The sequence below is a fragment of the Hyperolius riggenbachi genome, chromosome 1 (genome assembly GCF_040937935.1).
Source record: "Hyperolius riggenbachi isolate aHypRig1 chromosome 1, aHypRig1.pri, whole genome shotgun sequence".
Lineage (NCBI taxonomy): Eukaryota > Metazoa > Chordata > Amphibia > Anura > Hyperoliidae > Hyperolius > Hyperolius riggenbachi.
Genome location: NC_090646.1, coordinates 101818557 through 101834671, shown reverse-complemented (window position 1 = coordinate 101834671; position 16115 = coordinate 101818557). Strand labels below are relative to the sequence as shown.

At 44.5% G+C, this 16115-nt stretch overlaps 1 protein-coding gene and 1 long non-coding RNA gene across 6 annotated transcripts in view; one reads left to right on the top strand and one right to left on the bottom strand.

Moving 5' to 3' along the window:
* The window catches only part of C1QTNF7 (C1q and TNF related 7), a 147155-nt gene that overhangs the window by 77562 nt on the left and 53478 nt on the right, over positions 1 to 16115 (bottom strand). The gene's annotated exons all lie outside the window — the stretch shown is intronic.
* LOC137564155 (uncharacterized) lies at positions 3828 to 6724 on the top strand. The gene is made up of 3 exons (XR_011030538.1): positions 3828 to 3892; positions 4116 to 4315; positions 6573 to 6724. It is a non-coding gene; the product is annotated as an uncharacterized lncRNA (long non-coding RNA).

The window sequence follows — 16115 nt, the reverse complement described above, 5'->3', positions numbered from 1 at the left end:
GCTGCGCTGGGACATGATCTTTCAACAAGACAAAGAGCCTAAACACTGCTCGAAATCCACTAAGGCATGCGTGCAGAGGAACAAGTACAACATTCTGAAATGCCCATCTCAATCCCCAGACTGGAATATAATTGAAAATCTGTGGTGTGAGATAAAGAGAGCTGTCCGTGCTCGGAAGTCATGAAACCTGAATAAACTAGAAATGTTTTGTAAAGAGGAATGGTCCAAACTACCTTCAACCAGAATCTAGACTCTCATTGGAACCTACAGGAAGCGTTTAGAGGCTGTAATTTCTGCAAAAGGAGGATCTACTAAATATCGATTTCATTTCTTTTTTTGTGGTGCCCAAATGTATGCACCTGCCTAATTTTGTTTAAACAATTATTGCACACTTTCTGTAAATACAATAAACTTCATTTCACTTCTCAAATATCACTGTGTGCGTCTCCTATATGCAGGGCCGGATTTACAGCTCGGGAGCCTATAGGCACAGATGTTCTTGCGCCCTAAGCTCCACCCCTCATCACAGACCACACCCCTCAAGTCACACCCCACCTTTTTTATGAAATAAAACCATGCATGGTAATGCAAATATTACCTTGTGGTACATAGTGTGGTGACAGCACTATGCCTCAGCAGTGATGTTTTTGCTGCTCTAATGTCAGGCGACAGCTGTCCAGTGCTGCTGTGCCGCCCTATGGAAACAGTGCTCTAAGCCAGGTTGAAGGTGGCAGATTGGCAGGGAGACTGCATGAAAGAGTAGGGAGAGTCAATTACATCCCCCTCCAAGGCTCAGTGACTGACTGTTTTTAAAGGTCTGGAAGTGAAGCAGATGAAGGTTGTTGAGAGGAGCCTGGCAAAGTGAGAGAACAGAGAGAGGGGGGGAGAGAGAAGTGGAGAAGAGAGAGGTGGGAGAAGAAGGAGGTGAGAGAGGGGCAAAGAAAAGAAGGGGTAGAGAGAGGGAGAGAGAAAAGGGATGTAGAGGGAAGGTGGGAAAAAGAAAAGAAAGGGGGTAGAGAGAGGGAGGGAGGAGAGAAGAAGAAAGTAGGGAGGGGGAGTGAGGGACGGTAGTACAGAGGAAGGGAGTAGAAAGAAGAGGGGGTGAGAGAAGGAGGGTAGAGAGAAAAAGGGGGAGGACAGAGAAGGAGGGATGGAGAGAGACAGAGAGAGGGGGAGAGAGGTGGGGAGGGAGATGGAGATAAGTGGAGGAAGAGGGAGAGAGGAGGAGAGGGAGGGAGAGAAAGAGGGAGAGAGCTAGGGGGGAGATAAGGTGAAAAGAGAGAGAAAGACACAGCAAAAGAGAGAGGGAGAGAGAGACAGCGAGAAAGAGAGACAGCGAGAAAGTTTGAAAGAGAGAGAGGGATAGACAGCGAGAAAGAGAGGGAGAGACAGCGAAAAAGAGAGAGACAAAGTTTGAAAGAGAGGAGAGAGACCGTGAGTAAAAAGGGAGAGAGACAGCGAGAAAGAGAGAGACAGCGTGAAAGAGAGGGAGAGAAACCTCGTGAAAGAGAGAGAGAGGGAGAGACAGTGTGAAAAAGAGAAAGACAGTGTGAAAGAGAGAGAGAGAGAGAGGGAGACAGCAAGCAAGAGAGAGGGAGAGACAGCAAGAGAGAGAGACATCGAGAAAAACAGCGAGAAAAAGAGGGAGAGAGAGACAGCGTGAGAGACAGTGTGAAAGAGAGACAATGAGAAAGAGGTAGAGAGACAATGTGAAAGAGAGGGAGAGAGAGGGAGACAGCGCAAAAAAGAGAGAGACTGCGTGAGAGAAAGAGAAACAGCATGAGAGGGAGTGATAGCGTGAGAGAGAGAGGGAGAGACAGCATGAGAGAGAGAGACAGCGTGAAAGAGAGAGAGACAACGTGAGAGAGAGGGAGAGACAGTGAGAAAGAGAGACAATGTGAAAGAGAGGGAAAGAGTGAGAAAGAGGGAGAGACAGCGTGAAAGAGGGAGAGAGACAGCATGAAAGAGAGAGACAGTGAGAAAGAGAGAGGGAGAGACAGCGAGAAAGAGAGAGAGACAGCGAAAAAGAGAGAGGGAGAGACAGCGTGAAAGAGAGAGACATCGAGAACGGGAGGGAGAGAGAGACAGTGTGAAAGAGAGGAGAGAGAGATAGCGAGAAAGAGAGAGACAGTGAGAAATAAAGAGAGACACGGTGTGAAAAAGAGAGAGTGTGTGAAAGAGAGGGAGAGACACAGTGAGAGAGAGAGTCAGACAGCGTGAAAGAGAGAGGGAGCATGAAATAGAGAGAGGGAGAGAAAGCGAGAGAGACAATGTGAAAGAGAGGGGGAGACAGCGAGAAAGAGAGCATGAAAGAGAGAGGGAGAGACAGCGTGAAAGAGAGAGAGAGAGAGAAATATAGAGAGAGACAGTGTGAAAGGGGGAGAGGGAGAGAGAGAGAGAGAGAGACAGTGTGAAAGAGAGAGGGAGACAGCGAGAAAGAGAGAGACAGCGTAAGAGAGAGGGAGAGAGAGAAAGCGGGGAAGAGAGACAGCATGAAAGAGAGAGACAGCGTGAAAGAGAGAGAGACAGCATGAAAGAGAGAGAGAGGGAGAGACAGCGAGAAAGAGGGAGAGAGAGAGACAGCGTGAAAGAGAGAGAGAAATATAGAGAGAGACAGTGTGAAAGAGAGCGGAGAGAGACAGTGAGAAGGAGAGAGACAGTGTGAAAGGGGGAGAGAGAGAGACTGCGTGAAAGAGAGAGGGAGACAGCGAGAAAGAGAGAGACAGCGTAAAAGAGAGAGGCAGCGAGAAAGACAGCATGAAAGAGAGAGACAGCGTGAGAGAGCGAGAGAGAGAGTCTGTGAGAAAGAGGGAGGGAGAGCCAGTGAAAAAGAGAGGGGGGAGAGAGAGACAGTGAGAGAGAAAGAGAGAGGTAGAGAGACAGCAAAAGAGTGAGTGTGTCTATGTAGGGGAGGATTAGCAATGGTGCATCTGCACAAGTTACCTTTTCTCTCAGGGAGGGGCTAGGCCCTTGCAGCCACAGTCAGACTGCCCACAAACTCATTCCTCTCTCCTGCCGAGTCCCGACCACAGTAATGTGCGGTCAAACAGTGTGTCTGTGTCAGGCTCAGGCAGGAAACACACTCCACACGCTGCTCGGAGGTCTGTAGGCGGGGCCACTGTAACGGAGACTGGTGAGTGGTGCCCGGAGCCTGGCCACCCATGTGGTTTCTCCGAGGAGTCCCAGCCCAGCAGGCAGCAGAATTTCGAAAAGCGCGCCGCCTCCCCCGATGCCTATGCACGCAGCAGCTGCTGCTCACTTGTTGCAAGTCGCAGCGCTGCGTGTAGGCACAAAAAGGTGGCTAGTGGGAGGGGAGAGCGGATGAACAGACTCTGCGTGTTTGACTAGCCGCCCGCCCCTCACTGTACTTGCGGTCACCGGATGAAGACGCAAGTGGGCGGGGCGAGCGGCGCTGACATGAAAGAGCGCATTTTAAAAGTTTTAATTATGAAGGGGACAATTAAATTCCGCCTTTGCCCAATCAGGCGCCTGTAGGCACGTGCCTACAGTGCCTTATGGTAAATCCGGCCCTGCCTATATGATATATTTAACTGACATGTTTTATCGTAACAACCAACGATTTATACAGGAAAATCATGGCCATTAACAAGGTTGCCCAAACTTTTGCATCCCACTGCACGTGTGTAGTGTCTTTGGACAGCAGTGCTGTACATCATGCATCCAGCATTTTTAAGCTCCCGGGATGGATAGCAACATTCTGGCATGCGCAAAGTCTCAGAAAACAGTTCATAAATGTGTTGTAACTCTGTTTTTGCAAAGCCCTACTTTGTAATGATAAGGTCCACATCTGGTCACTAGGATTTGGAAGCAGTGGTTGGAAGGTTGCAGATGATATATCTGGGGTAAGAAGATGAACCATCATTTACGGAAGGTAAGGACGGGTCATATACACTCCAGTGCGTGTCCAGTTTTACAAACCATGTAAATATCCAACACAAGCTAAATATACTGCAACAATTTACTGTTCCTACTAGGACTTGTGTATGTATTTCCTATTTACTCTCGGCTTTATACTGACACTAACCAGATCAAATTAAAAAAGGCCAGCTTCTAAAGGAAACTGCATTTCTAGTTCATTAACACTTTTCCTTTAGACCTATAAGGAGTTCCTTGCTCATTTATTGGCCCCTGAAGAAGCCAATAAATGCCACACTGTACACCACCAACCTCCATCCACTGGGCACCACCAATGTTTCTTTTAAAGTATTATGAAACTTAAGGAAACAGAGAAGCAGGACCTTATTGAACCTCAGGCTACACAGTCAAATGAAGCAGCTGGCAGCCAGAAGTTGAGGTAAGAACCAAAGTAGTCATCCTTATGCTACGTACACACTTGCGATAACGATAGTTTACAAGGAACGATAGTTACAAGACGAACAATAATGGAACGATTGGAATGCAACGATGGGATGCAGCAATCATCATACACATTTTAACGATCGTTCTTGCAGAAAAGAACGATCAGAGGGAAATGTTCTGTACATATTTATGTAGAATTAAAAAAAAAAACACAAACATGGGGTTACAATAGATACAAATATATGATAGTTAACTTGCAAACAAAGTTTATTTGAACTTGGGTCTGTTGCCACGAAACGCGTTGCAGATTTTGGGGTACTATTGAATAAATGTATTCGTTTGATTTGATGACAGACCTTATTATTGAGGGGAAGTCCACCACTTTCCCTCCCGGCAATTTTTAACAATTTTATATTAATTTTATTCTGCTGGCGCCTCTGATCACCTACCAGTATACTTGAGTCCACCCCAGGTGGAGGGGTGACCCTACCCCATTTTTTCTGATCTACAGAGAGCGACTTCCTAATCCTGAGTGAGGACAGGTCTAATCTCCTCACCTGCCTATACAGTGGTTGCCTGTGTGGTAACCCACGTTTGTGAGTATAACCATCTCACTTATTCATTTCCCTTCGTTTCTCTGACATACTACACCATATTGGGCTCTCGATTTCTCTCTTTTCTAAAGTTTATTTGAAATTTGTTATGTAACAATCTTTACGGGCCGCGCTACAAAGGAAGTACGAGAGCTGGGCACAATCCAACGCAGGCGCATTGGCCCTTGTATCGATCGTTCTCGGCAGATAACTGTACACACTATAGTTTTGTAACGATTGTCGTTCAATATGATCCACCCTGTTGTAGTTTCTCATCGTGTCGATATCGTTCGTTCGTCGTTGTACTTAATGATCGTTTGGTAAAGTTCTTTCCCCGATTGTCGGCAGACCGATCGTTAAGCTGCTGTTTCAAACGACCATAGTCGCAAGTGTGTACATACCATTAGAAGATGGTCCTATTACTAGTAATATTTTTGTTAAAGCTGAACTTTATTGTTATTATAATTAGTATTAATTTATAAAGCAGCTTACAAACATACATTATGGTGTAGATTTGCTGAGCATCTTCAAAACTGAAGAATGCTGCAGAAGATTAGGAGTACAATAAACAGGGACGGATCTAGGGGGGGGGGGGGGCAGACAGGTCTCTTGCCCCAGGCGCAGTTTGTTAAATACTTAAAAAGGAGGCAAAATTTTGATGGGGAATGGCAGTTTAGGCGCCAAAATCTGACCTTTAGGGGCCAAAACTGGATGGGGAATGGCAGTTTAGGTGCCAAAACCTGACCTTTAGGCGCCAAAACTGGATGGGGAATGGCAGTTGAGGCGCCAAAACCTGACCTTGCCCCAGGCGCAACTTGGTCTAGATCCGTCCCTGACAGTAAACCTTGCCTTATTTATTACAAATTGTTTGCAAGTATCAGATCATAATAAAGATTATTAAAAGGTTAGCAAAATAGCATCATTTGATTATAGACACATCCAACCACCCCCAGTGTGGAATTTCTGCAATAAATCTGGTTGTCTTGCCTGCATGTAACTACAACTGCACAACTGCTAATTTATAAGACTTTTAGAAATCCTTGCTATGTTCTAATTGTTGGAATATACATGTGCAATAGCTTTCATGCTTAGACTGTGTGCAATTCATAGCATGCATATACCCAGTTCTCATCACTGCTCAGCCAGGGAACATTCAATCCAGTCCAGAAGAGATGTAAAGATACAGGAACAACCAGTCACATGAGAAGCAACAGAAATTTTTTCACAGAGCTTGATCTAAATAACAAACTTTGATTGGGTGTTTTGTACATTTCTGCTCCTTGCACTGCAGTTCCTCATGCTCTGCTGATCTTCATACTGACATGATTATGATTCTAGGATTCTCCATGGTAGATGTCAGTCCTTTAATAGATTTCTGAAATCTCTGGGCTTATATTATCATCTACAATCAGCTTCATTTATCAACACACAAAGCCGGCGTACAGATCCTGGCAAGCTTTCTGCTTCTGGAAAATTGTCATTTATCTTGCTAGAATTTCCTGGGCTTTTGAAAACGAAATACTTTCAAACATTTTGTTGTTTTTTTTTTTTTTAATATAAAATCTCAAGTAGGATTAGTTCAATGGAAAATAAAATAGCTGAATTTGTTGTGAAGGTTTCTGATGTGTGTGACGTTATGCTTTGTCTGCTTCTGATCAGGGCCGGATTTCTGCAAAGGCCGCAGAGGCCACGGCCTAGGGTGGAAAAAAATCCAAAGGATTAAAGGGCGCCAGGACCTGAGAGAGATAAGAGGCTGCATGTCAAAATAAATCATTTCTCCTGCTCTGAAGCCGCCAGGCTTTGCTGCACACACAGTCAGAATTCCAGAGCTCTGTGTATTTTCCTTACTTCGTGGTGTGCTGGTGTGCGATGATACAAGCTTCAGTTTATTGCCAGGGGTGAGAGAAACATGGATCACAATGTAGACAAAATTTCTGATCCAGTAGGTAACAGAATTATTTCCACTTTACAACTCAAGCTGGGCTAAACAATGTATTGCTGGTCAGACTCTGTTAATGACTTGAGCCATTCCTTCTCCTCTCTCCCCCTGGATTGTAAATCTTAAACAGAAAGATAAGGTGTTTTTTTTTCCTTAGAGAGATTTATGACAGCCCATTCTAAGCTAAATCTTAACCCCTTGCTGGCTCATTTTAAAGGCAGCAGTACTGTCTGCAGTAGTATGAGATAGACAACTTCTCTATAATTATAATTGCAAATGTACTGTTGTATACTTTTGTATTGTTACATTCTGTTTTGTATACCAAAAGTAATAACATACACTAAAAATTAAAAAAAAATATATATTTGTACAGTGTTGGCAAACAGTAAAAAAAACACCTGTGAAAGAATCAGTACAATAAATACTATAAAATAGATGCAACAGATCTGTGATTACAGAAGAGCAGAGAGGGAGATGAACGCCGCTCTGCTACTTCATGCCTGGTACACACCATGCAATTTGCCATCAGATAGATGGGTTCGAATTGATTATTTCTGACAGGTCTAATCTGATTTCTGATCATTTTTCTAATCGACTTTGTATAAGTGATCGGAAAATCGATTCAACCCATCTATCTGGTGCGTACCAGGCATTAGGGACTCACTGCTCTAACAGGAAAAACAATCATTCATCATTTTTCAGAGAAAAAACATTCATAGGTATACACAAGTCACTAAAACAGGCATTTCCTCCTGCAAACAAGTGATCGTTAAGGCTCATACACACATCAGACTATAGTCTTTGGAAAATGAAAGATCACAGACCAATCTTACCACCCTTCATGTAGTATGAGAGCCATACCTTCACAGTCTTTTCTATGGAGCTGAACTCCCCATCAGAAAAAAAATCTTTGCAAGATGCTGCACACACAGATGCTGTACAGCCACACAAAAGATCAGTATCTGCAAAAGATCTGTTCCTGCCAAAGATCCGTTCCTGCAAATTGTATTCATAGTCTATGAGATCTGCAGATCATCATACACACCTTGTTTAACTGACATTTATCTGCAGTTCAGACAATCATCTGCAGACCTGAAAATCCATCCTGGTGGATCTGATCTGCAGATGAATGTCTGTTAAACAAGGTGTGTATGATGATCTGCAGTTATCATAGACTATGAATGCATTTTGCAGGAACAGATCTTTTGAATGTGTACAGCATCTTTGTGTGCAGCATCTTGCAAAGATTTCTGTCTGATGGGGAGTTCAGCTCCATAGAATAGACTGTGTAGGTATGGCTCTCATACTACATGGAAGGGGGTAAAATTGGTCTGTGATCTTTCATTTTCCAAAGACTGTGGTCTGATGTGTGTATGAGCCTTTAGGAAAATGAAAGATCACAGACCAATTTTACCCCCTTCTATGTAGTATGAGAGCCATACTCTACACAGTCTATTCTATGGAGCTGAACTCCCCATCAGACAGAAATCTTTGCAAGATGCTGCACACAAAGATGCTGTAGACATTCAAAAGATCAGTATCTGCAAAAGATCTGTTCCTGCAAAAGATCCGTTCCTGCAAAATGCATTCATAGTCTATGATATCTGCAGATCCTCATACACACCTTGTTTAACAGACATTCATCTGCAGATCAGATCCACCAGGATGGATTTTCAGATCTGCAGATGATTGTCTGATCTGCAGATCAATGTCAGTTAAACAAGGTGTGTATGATGATCTGCAGATCTCATAGACTATGAATGCAATTTGCAGGAATGGATCTCTGGCAGTAACAGATCTTTTGCAGATACTGATCTTTTGCAGATACTGATATTTTGCAGATACTGATCTTTTGTGCCTGTACAGCATCTGTGTGTGCAGCATCTTGCAAAGATTTCTGTCTGATGGGGAATTCAGCTCCATAGAATAGACTGTGTAGGTATGGCTCTCATGCTACATGGAAGGGGGTAAAATTGGTCTGTGATCTTTCATTTTCCAAAGACTATGGTCTGATGTGTGTATGCACCCTGAGTGTGTGTGTGTGTGTGTGTGTGTGTGTGGGGGGGGGGGGGGGGGGCGGTTGGTGGTACTGGGCCTAGGGCACTGGGAAGTCCAGATCCGGCCCTGCTTCTGATCTCCTATTATTTAAAGGTTTAGCAAACTCTGTGCTCTGCTGGTCCCCACATTCCTGTACACAACTTCAGTTTTGATTGGCCAATGGTTAGCCATTTTTTCATCTAGTATGAGGGCGAACATCAATTGAATACTATGAACAGATTGTGTAGGTAAGCTCTCATACTACATGAAAGGTATAGAATTGGCCAATCAAGCTTGGATGTGTATACCAGGCTTTTCTGCTGACTTCATAACACTCAGTAAGGCCGGATCTACACTATAAGTGCTTTTGTGAGCGCTTGTGTTTGATTAGCGCTTGCTGAGCGCTTGTTAAAAAATCGCTCCCATTCACTTTCATGAAAATCGCAGTAAAAATAACCGCGATCGCGTACGGTTTTTCATGTACGCAATCGTGGCAATCGCTGTGATTTTTACGCGGATTTTAATGAAAGTGAATGGGAAGTGCTCAGCAAGCGCTAATCAAACACAAGCGCTCACAAAAGCACTTATCGTGTGGCTCCGGCCTCAACAAAAATTCTGCATTTTAAATCAGAGCCACAGTCTAAACTATTAGAATATAAGGGGATTAATAAACAAGCCGCAGCTGAAAGATCAGATAAGTCCCAAATGTCTGTAACAAAGCATATTCCAAATTCTCAGCGCTGGCTATCTCCAACCAGGAACTCCAAATCTATGGCAGCAGACAGTAAGGAAAAACTCAAAGGCTTACCAGCTGATGACAACCCACATTATAAGGTTGTATATCGGGCGTGTGTGTAAATCGTTCTTATTCCCTCATTTACTATACATATCACCCTTGCTGCTGAGGATATGCTATATTCAAGCCTACAGAGGAGTGGAATTCTTATCACAATCTACAAGAGGGGAGATTGGAGATTTGCCGCAGATGCTCACATATATGCCCGATATACAACCTTATAATGTGGGCTGTCATCAGCTGGTAAACTTTATAATGTGGGTTGTTATAATGTGAGTTGTCATCAGCTGGTAAGCCTTATAATGTGGGTTTTCATCAGCTGGTAAGCCTTATAATGTGGGTTATCATCAGCTGGTAAGCCTTATAATGTGGGTTGTCATCAGCTGGTAAGCCTTATAATGTGGGTTGTCATCAGCTGGTAAGCCTTATAATTAGAGTTGAGCCGAAATTTTCGTAATTTCGCATTACTAAAATTACGCATGCGAAATTTGCGATTACGATGCGAAAATACGGTAGCGTAATTGCCATTAAAATCGTAATTGAAAATACCGTAAGCGTAATTTTCAACGCGTAATTTCACGTTTCGTTCATGCCGTAATTTCGCATTAAACGCTACCGTAATTTCGCGTTAAACCGTAACGCTCCGTATAGTATAAAAAAGCCGCCGACTTTAAGGGTTAATAGCAAAGCCCCCTTAAATGCTAAGAGCCTCAAATTTGGAGAATATATTAACCTCCTTAGCGGTAACCCCGTGTGTGACACGGGGTAAGCCGCCGGAGGGTGCCGCTCAGGCCCTGCTGGGCCGATTTTCATAATTTTTTTTTTTGCTGGACGCAGCTAGCACTTTGCTAGCTGCGCCAGCACCCCGATCGCCGCCGCCGTGCGCCCGATCGCCGCTATCCGGTGCGGCGCGCAGCACCCCCCCCCCCCAGAACCCTGCGCTGCCTGGCCAATCAGTGCCAGGCAGCGACAAGGGGTGGATCGGGTCTCCCAATGATGTCCCGACGTCGCTGACGTCGGTGACGTCATCCCGCCCCGTCGCCATGGCGACGGGGGAAGCCCTCCAGGAAATCCCGTTCTTTGAACGGGATTTCCTGATCGCCTATCGCCGGAGGCGATCGGCGGGGCTGGGGGGATGCCGCTGAGCAGCCGCTATCATGTAGCGAGCCCTGGGCTCGCTACATGATTTAAAAAAAAAAAAAATAAATAAAAAACTGCTGCGCTGCCCCCTGGCGGTATTTTTCATACCGCCAAGGGGGTTAAGGAGATCAGGAGGAATAAGAGGAACATTTTTTTTTTCAAAAAGACCTTATAGTTTTTGAGAAAATCGATGTTAAAGTTTCAAAGGAAAAATGTAAACATTTAAAAACCCGCCGACTTTAAGGTTAATAGCAAAGCCTGCTTAAAGTTTAGGAACACCAAATTCCCAGGGTATATTAAGGGGATCAGTGGGAATAAGAGGAACATTTTTTTTTCAAAAAGACCTTATAGTTTTTGAGAAAATCGATTTTTAAGTTTCAAGGGCGAAAATGTCTTTTAAATGCAGAAAATGTCAGTTTTTTTTGCACAGGTAACAATAGTGTATTATTTTCATAGATTCCCAAAAGTGGGAAGAGTTTTACTTACTTCGTTCTGAGTGTGGGAAATATAAAAAAAAAACGACGTGGGGTCCCCCCTCCCAGACCTTTTTAACCCCTTGTCCCCCATGCAGGCTGGGATAGCCAGAATGCGGAGCACCGGCCGCGTGGGGCTCCGCACCCTGACTATACCAGCCCGCATTGTCCATGGATTGGGGGGTCTCGGAAGGGGAGGGGCAGCCAAGCTTTCCCCTCCCCCTCCGAGCCCTTGTCCAATCCAAGGACAAGGGACTCTTCTCCACCTCCGATGGGCGGTGGAGGTGGAGGCCGCGATTTCCTGGGGGGGTTCATGGTGGAATCTGGGAGTCCCCTTTAAAAAGGGGTCCCCCAGATGCCCACCCCCCCTCCCAGGAGAAATGAGTATAGAGGTACTTGTACCCCTTACCCATTTCCTTTAAGAGTTAAAAGTAAATAAACACACAAACACTTAGAAAAAGTATTTTAATTGAACAAAAAACATAACCACGAAAAAAGTCCTTTAATATTCTTAATTAACCATTAATACTTACCTGTCCCTTTAAATAAATGATCCCTTGCAATAGCCTCGGAAATGTTCTATCAGTTACAATGTAACAAAGTTATTACAATGTAACAACTTTGTTACATTGTAACTACGCCGCACCCGACGTCACTCGCTGCTCAGCCGCCGCATACGCGTCTGCGCTGCACGGACCCGACAGAGCTCTGAGCTATATAGCTCAGAGCTCTCTAAGCATCTTTGGTCTGCTAAGGACCAATAGGGCTCCTTGGAGCCCAAATACAAAGATGCTTTAGAGAGCTCTGAGCTATATAGCTCAGAGCTCTGTCGGGTCCGTGCAGGACGCTAAGTCCCCGCCGGCTCCGCTGCCCTCCCCGCCTCTCCCACATGTCACCCACATGTCACCCACATGTGGGTGACAGATGTGGGCGGGGTGGACAGCGGGAGCTGCGGGGACTTAGCGTCCTGCACGGATGCGTAAGTGTATGCGGCAGCGGCGAGTGACGTCGGGTGCGGCGTAGTTACAATGTAACAAAGTTGTTACATTGTAATAACTTTGTTACATTGTAACTGATAGAACATTTCCGAAGGCTATTTCGAGGCATCATTTATTTAAAGGGACAGGTAAGTATTAATGGTTAATTAAGAATATTAAAGGACTTTTTTCGTGGTTATGTTTTTTGTTCAATTAAAATACTTTTTCTAAGTGTTTGTGTGTTTATTTACTTTTAACTCTTAAAGGAAATGGGTAAGGGGTACAAGTACCTCTATACTCATTTCTCCTGGGAGGGGGGGGTGGGCATCTGGGGGACCTCTTTTTAAAGGGGACTCCCAGATTCCTCCATGAACCCCCCCCCAGGAAATCGCGGCCTCCACCTCCACCGCCCATCGGAGGTGGAGAAGAGCCCCTTGTCCTTGGATTGGACAAGGGCTCGGAGGGGGAGGGGAAAGCTTGGCTGCCCCTCCCCTTCCGAGACCCCCCAATCCATGGACCATGCGGGCTGGTATAGTCAGGGTGCGGAGCCCCACGCGGCCGGTGCTCCGCATTCTGGCTATCCCAGCCTGCATGGGGGACAAGGGGTTAAAGAGGTCTGGGAGGGGGGACCCCACGTCGTTTTTTTTTTAATATTTCCCACACTCAGAACGAAGTAAGTAAAACTCTTCCCACTTGGGGGAATCTATGAAAATAATACACTATTGTTACCTGTGCAAAAAAAACTGACATTTTCCGCATTTAAAAGACATTTTCGCCCTTGAAACTTAAAAATCGATTTTCTCAAAAACTATAAGGTCTTTTTGAAAAAAAATTTTTTACTCTTATTCCCACTGATCCCCTTAATATACGCTGGGAATTTGGTGTTCCTAAACTTTAAGCAGGCTTTGCTATTAACCGTTAAAGTCGGCGGGTTTTTAAATGTTTACATTTTTCCTTTGAAACTTTAACATCGATTTTCTCAAAAACTAGAAGGTCTTTTTGAAAAAAATTTTTTTCCTCTTATTCCTTCTGATCTCCTTAATATATTCTCCAAATTTGAGGCTCTTAGCATTTAAGGGGTTTTTGCTATTAACCCTTAAAGTCGGCGGCTACCTAACATTGATCCATGCGTCAACTTTTCCGCTTCGGGAGCATGGCCATACGCATTAATTTCGTAATACCCGTTGCAATGCGAAAATTACGCTTACGCGAAATCCTTCTTCATTACGATTATGTACTTACGGCCATAAACGTAATTACACTAATTACGCGAAATTTCGCGAAATCGTAATTACGCCATTACGCTCATCTCTACTTATAATGTGGGTTGTCATCAGCTGGTAAGCCTTATAATGTGGGTTGTCATCAGCTGGTAAGCCTTATAATGTGGGTTGTCGTCAGCTGGTAAGCCTTATAATGTGGGCTGTCATCAGCTGGTAAGCCTTATAATGTGAGTTGTTATAATGTGGGCTGTCATCAGCTGGTAAGCCTTATAATGAGGGTTATCATCAGCTGGTAAGCCTTATAATGTGAGTTGTCATCAGCTGGTAAGCCTTATAATGTGGGCTGTCATCAGCTGGTAAGCCTTATAATGTGGGTTGTCGTCAGCTGGTAAGCCTTATAATGTGGGCTGTCATCAGCTGGTAAGCCTTATAATGTGAGTTGTTATAATGTGGGTTGTCATCAGCTGGTAAGCCTTATAATGAGGGTTATCATCAGCTGGTAAGCCTTATAATGTGAGTTGTCATCAGCTGGTAAGCCTTATAATGTGGGTTGTCGTCAGCTGGTAAGCCTTATAATGTGAGTTGTTATAATGTGGGTTGTCATCAGCTGGTAAGCCTTATAATGTAGGTTGTCATCAGCTGGTAAGCCTTATAATGTGGGTTATTATCAGCTGGTAAGCCTTATAATGTGAGTTGTCATCAGCTGGTAAGCCTTATAATGTCAGTTATCATCAGCTGGTAAGCCTTATAATGTGAGTTGTCATCAGCTGGTAAGCCTTATAATGTGTTATCATCAGCTGGTAAGCCTTATAATGTGAGTTGTCATCAGCTGGTAAGCCTTATAATGTGGGTTGTCATCAGTTGGTAAGCCTTATAATGTGGGTTGTCATCAGCTGGTAAGCCTTATAATGTGGGTTGTAATCAGCTGGTAAGCCTTATAATGTGGGTTGTCATCAGCTGGTAAGCCTTATAATGCGGGTTATCATCAGCTGGTAAGCCTTATAATGTGGGTTGTCATCAGCTGGTAAGCCTTATAATGTGGGCTGTCATCAGCTGGTAAGCCTTATAATGTGGGCTGTCATCAGCTGGTAAGCCTTATAATGTGGGTTGTCATCAGCTGGTAAGCCTTATAATGTGGGCTGTCATCAGCTGGTAACCACAGCCTCCCAGACACTGTTCAGAGAGGTGTACTGTTTTCCCTCCTTGTAAATCTCACATTTTATGATGGACCACAGGTTCTCAATGGGGTTCAGATCAGATGAACAAGGCCATGTCATTAGTTTTTCTTCTTTTATACCCTTTCTTGCCAGCCACGCTGTGGAGTACTTGGACGTGTGTGATGGAGCATTGTCCTGCATGAAAATCATGTTTTTCTTGAAGGATGCAGACTTCCTGTACCACTGCTTGAAGAAGGTGTCTTCCAGAAACTGGCAGTAGGACTGGGAGTTGAGGTTGACTCCATCCTCAACCCGTAAAGGCCCCACAAGCTCATCTTTGATGATACCAGCCCAAACCAGTACTCCACTTCCACCTTGCTGGCGTCTGAGTCGGACTGGAGCTCTCTGCCCTTTACCAATCCAGCCACGGGCCCATCCATCTGGCCCATCAAAACTTACTATTGTTATAATTTAAGTAGGCCTCTAAACCTTTATATAATCCATTTCTGTTCTGACATGATGTATGCTGTACATAGGTAGTCTAGATGATATAACATAGTATAGAAAGAAGATAATTGACTAACATTCAGGAGGAATGTTAGGGCCCGTTTCCACTAGTGCGGTGCGAATCACCGGGATTCCACCGCTGACGAAATCGCATGCGGATGCGATTCCGCGTGCGTTTTTGCCGCGATTTCGCATGCGATTTCGCATAGGCAGGGTATATGCGAATTTAACCATGTCACTGCCTGGTTCAATTTGCATTAGTTTTCGTGCGAATTCGCACGCAAAATCGCGGCAAAAAACGCATGTGCGTTTTCCCTATTAAATACATAGCCTGTGAATCGCCTGCATTCCTCACGCAGGCGAATTCTGCAGGCCCTACCGTGCAGAAAAATCCTGCACAGAAAAACGCACCAAAAAAGTAACAAGTGGAAACAGTCTCATCCACTTCTATTGGTTATGCGAATCCGCATGCAGACAACGCATGCGGATTCGCTCTAGTGGAAACGGGCCCTTAGTCAAGAGCTTGTAACGCAACGGACTTAAACATGAGAATCTGCTTTGCTAAGATGTGACGAACTGTATCTGTGAACGTATGTGAGCCACTTGTTTCTGATTGGAAGCTATAACATTCCTGGAAGTTTGTGTCGTGTAATATCACATATATACGTACATATTCTGCGATAGCTATTGATCTCCTGCATGTGTCCAGTTATAGCTATTGATCTCCTGCATGTGGTCAGTGATAGCTATAGATCTCCTGCATGTGGTCAGTGATAGCTATTGATCTCCTGCATGTGGTCAGTGATAGCTATTGATCTCCTGCATGTGGTCAGTGATAGCTATAGATCTCCTGCATGTGGTCAGTGATAGCTATTGATCTCCTGCATGTGGTCAGTGATAGCTATTGATCTCCTGCATGTGGTCAGTGATAGCTATTGATCTCCTGCATGTGG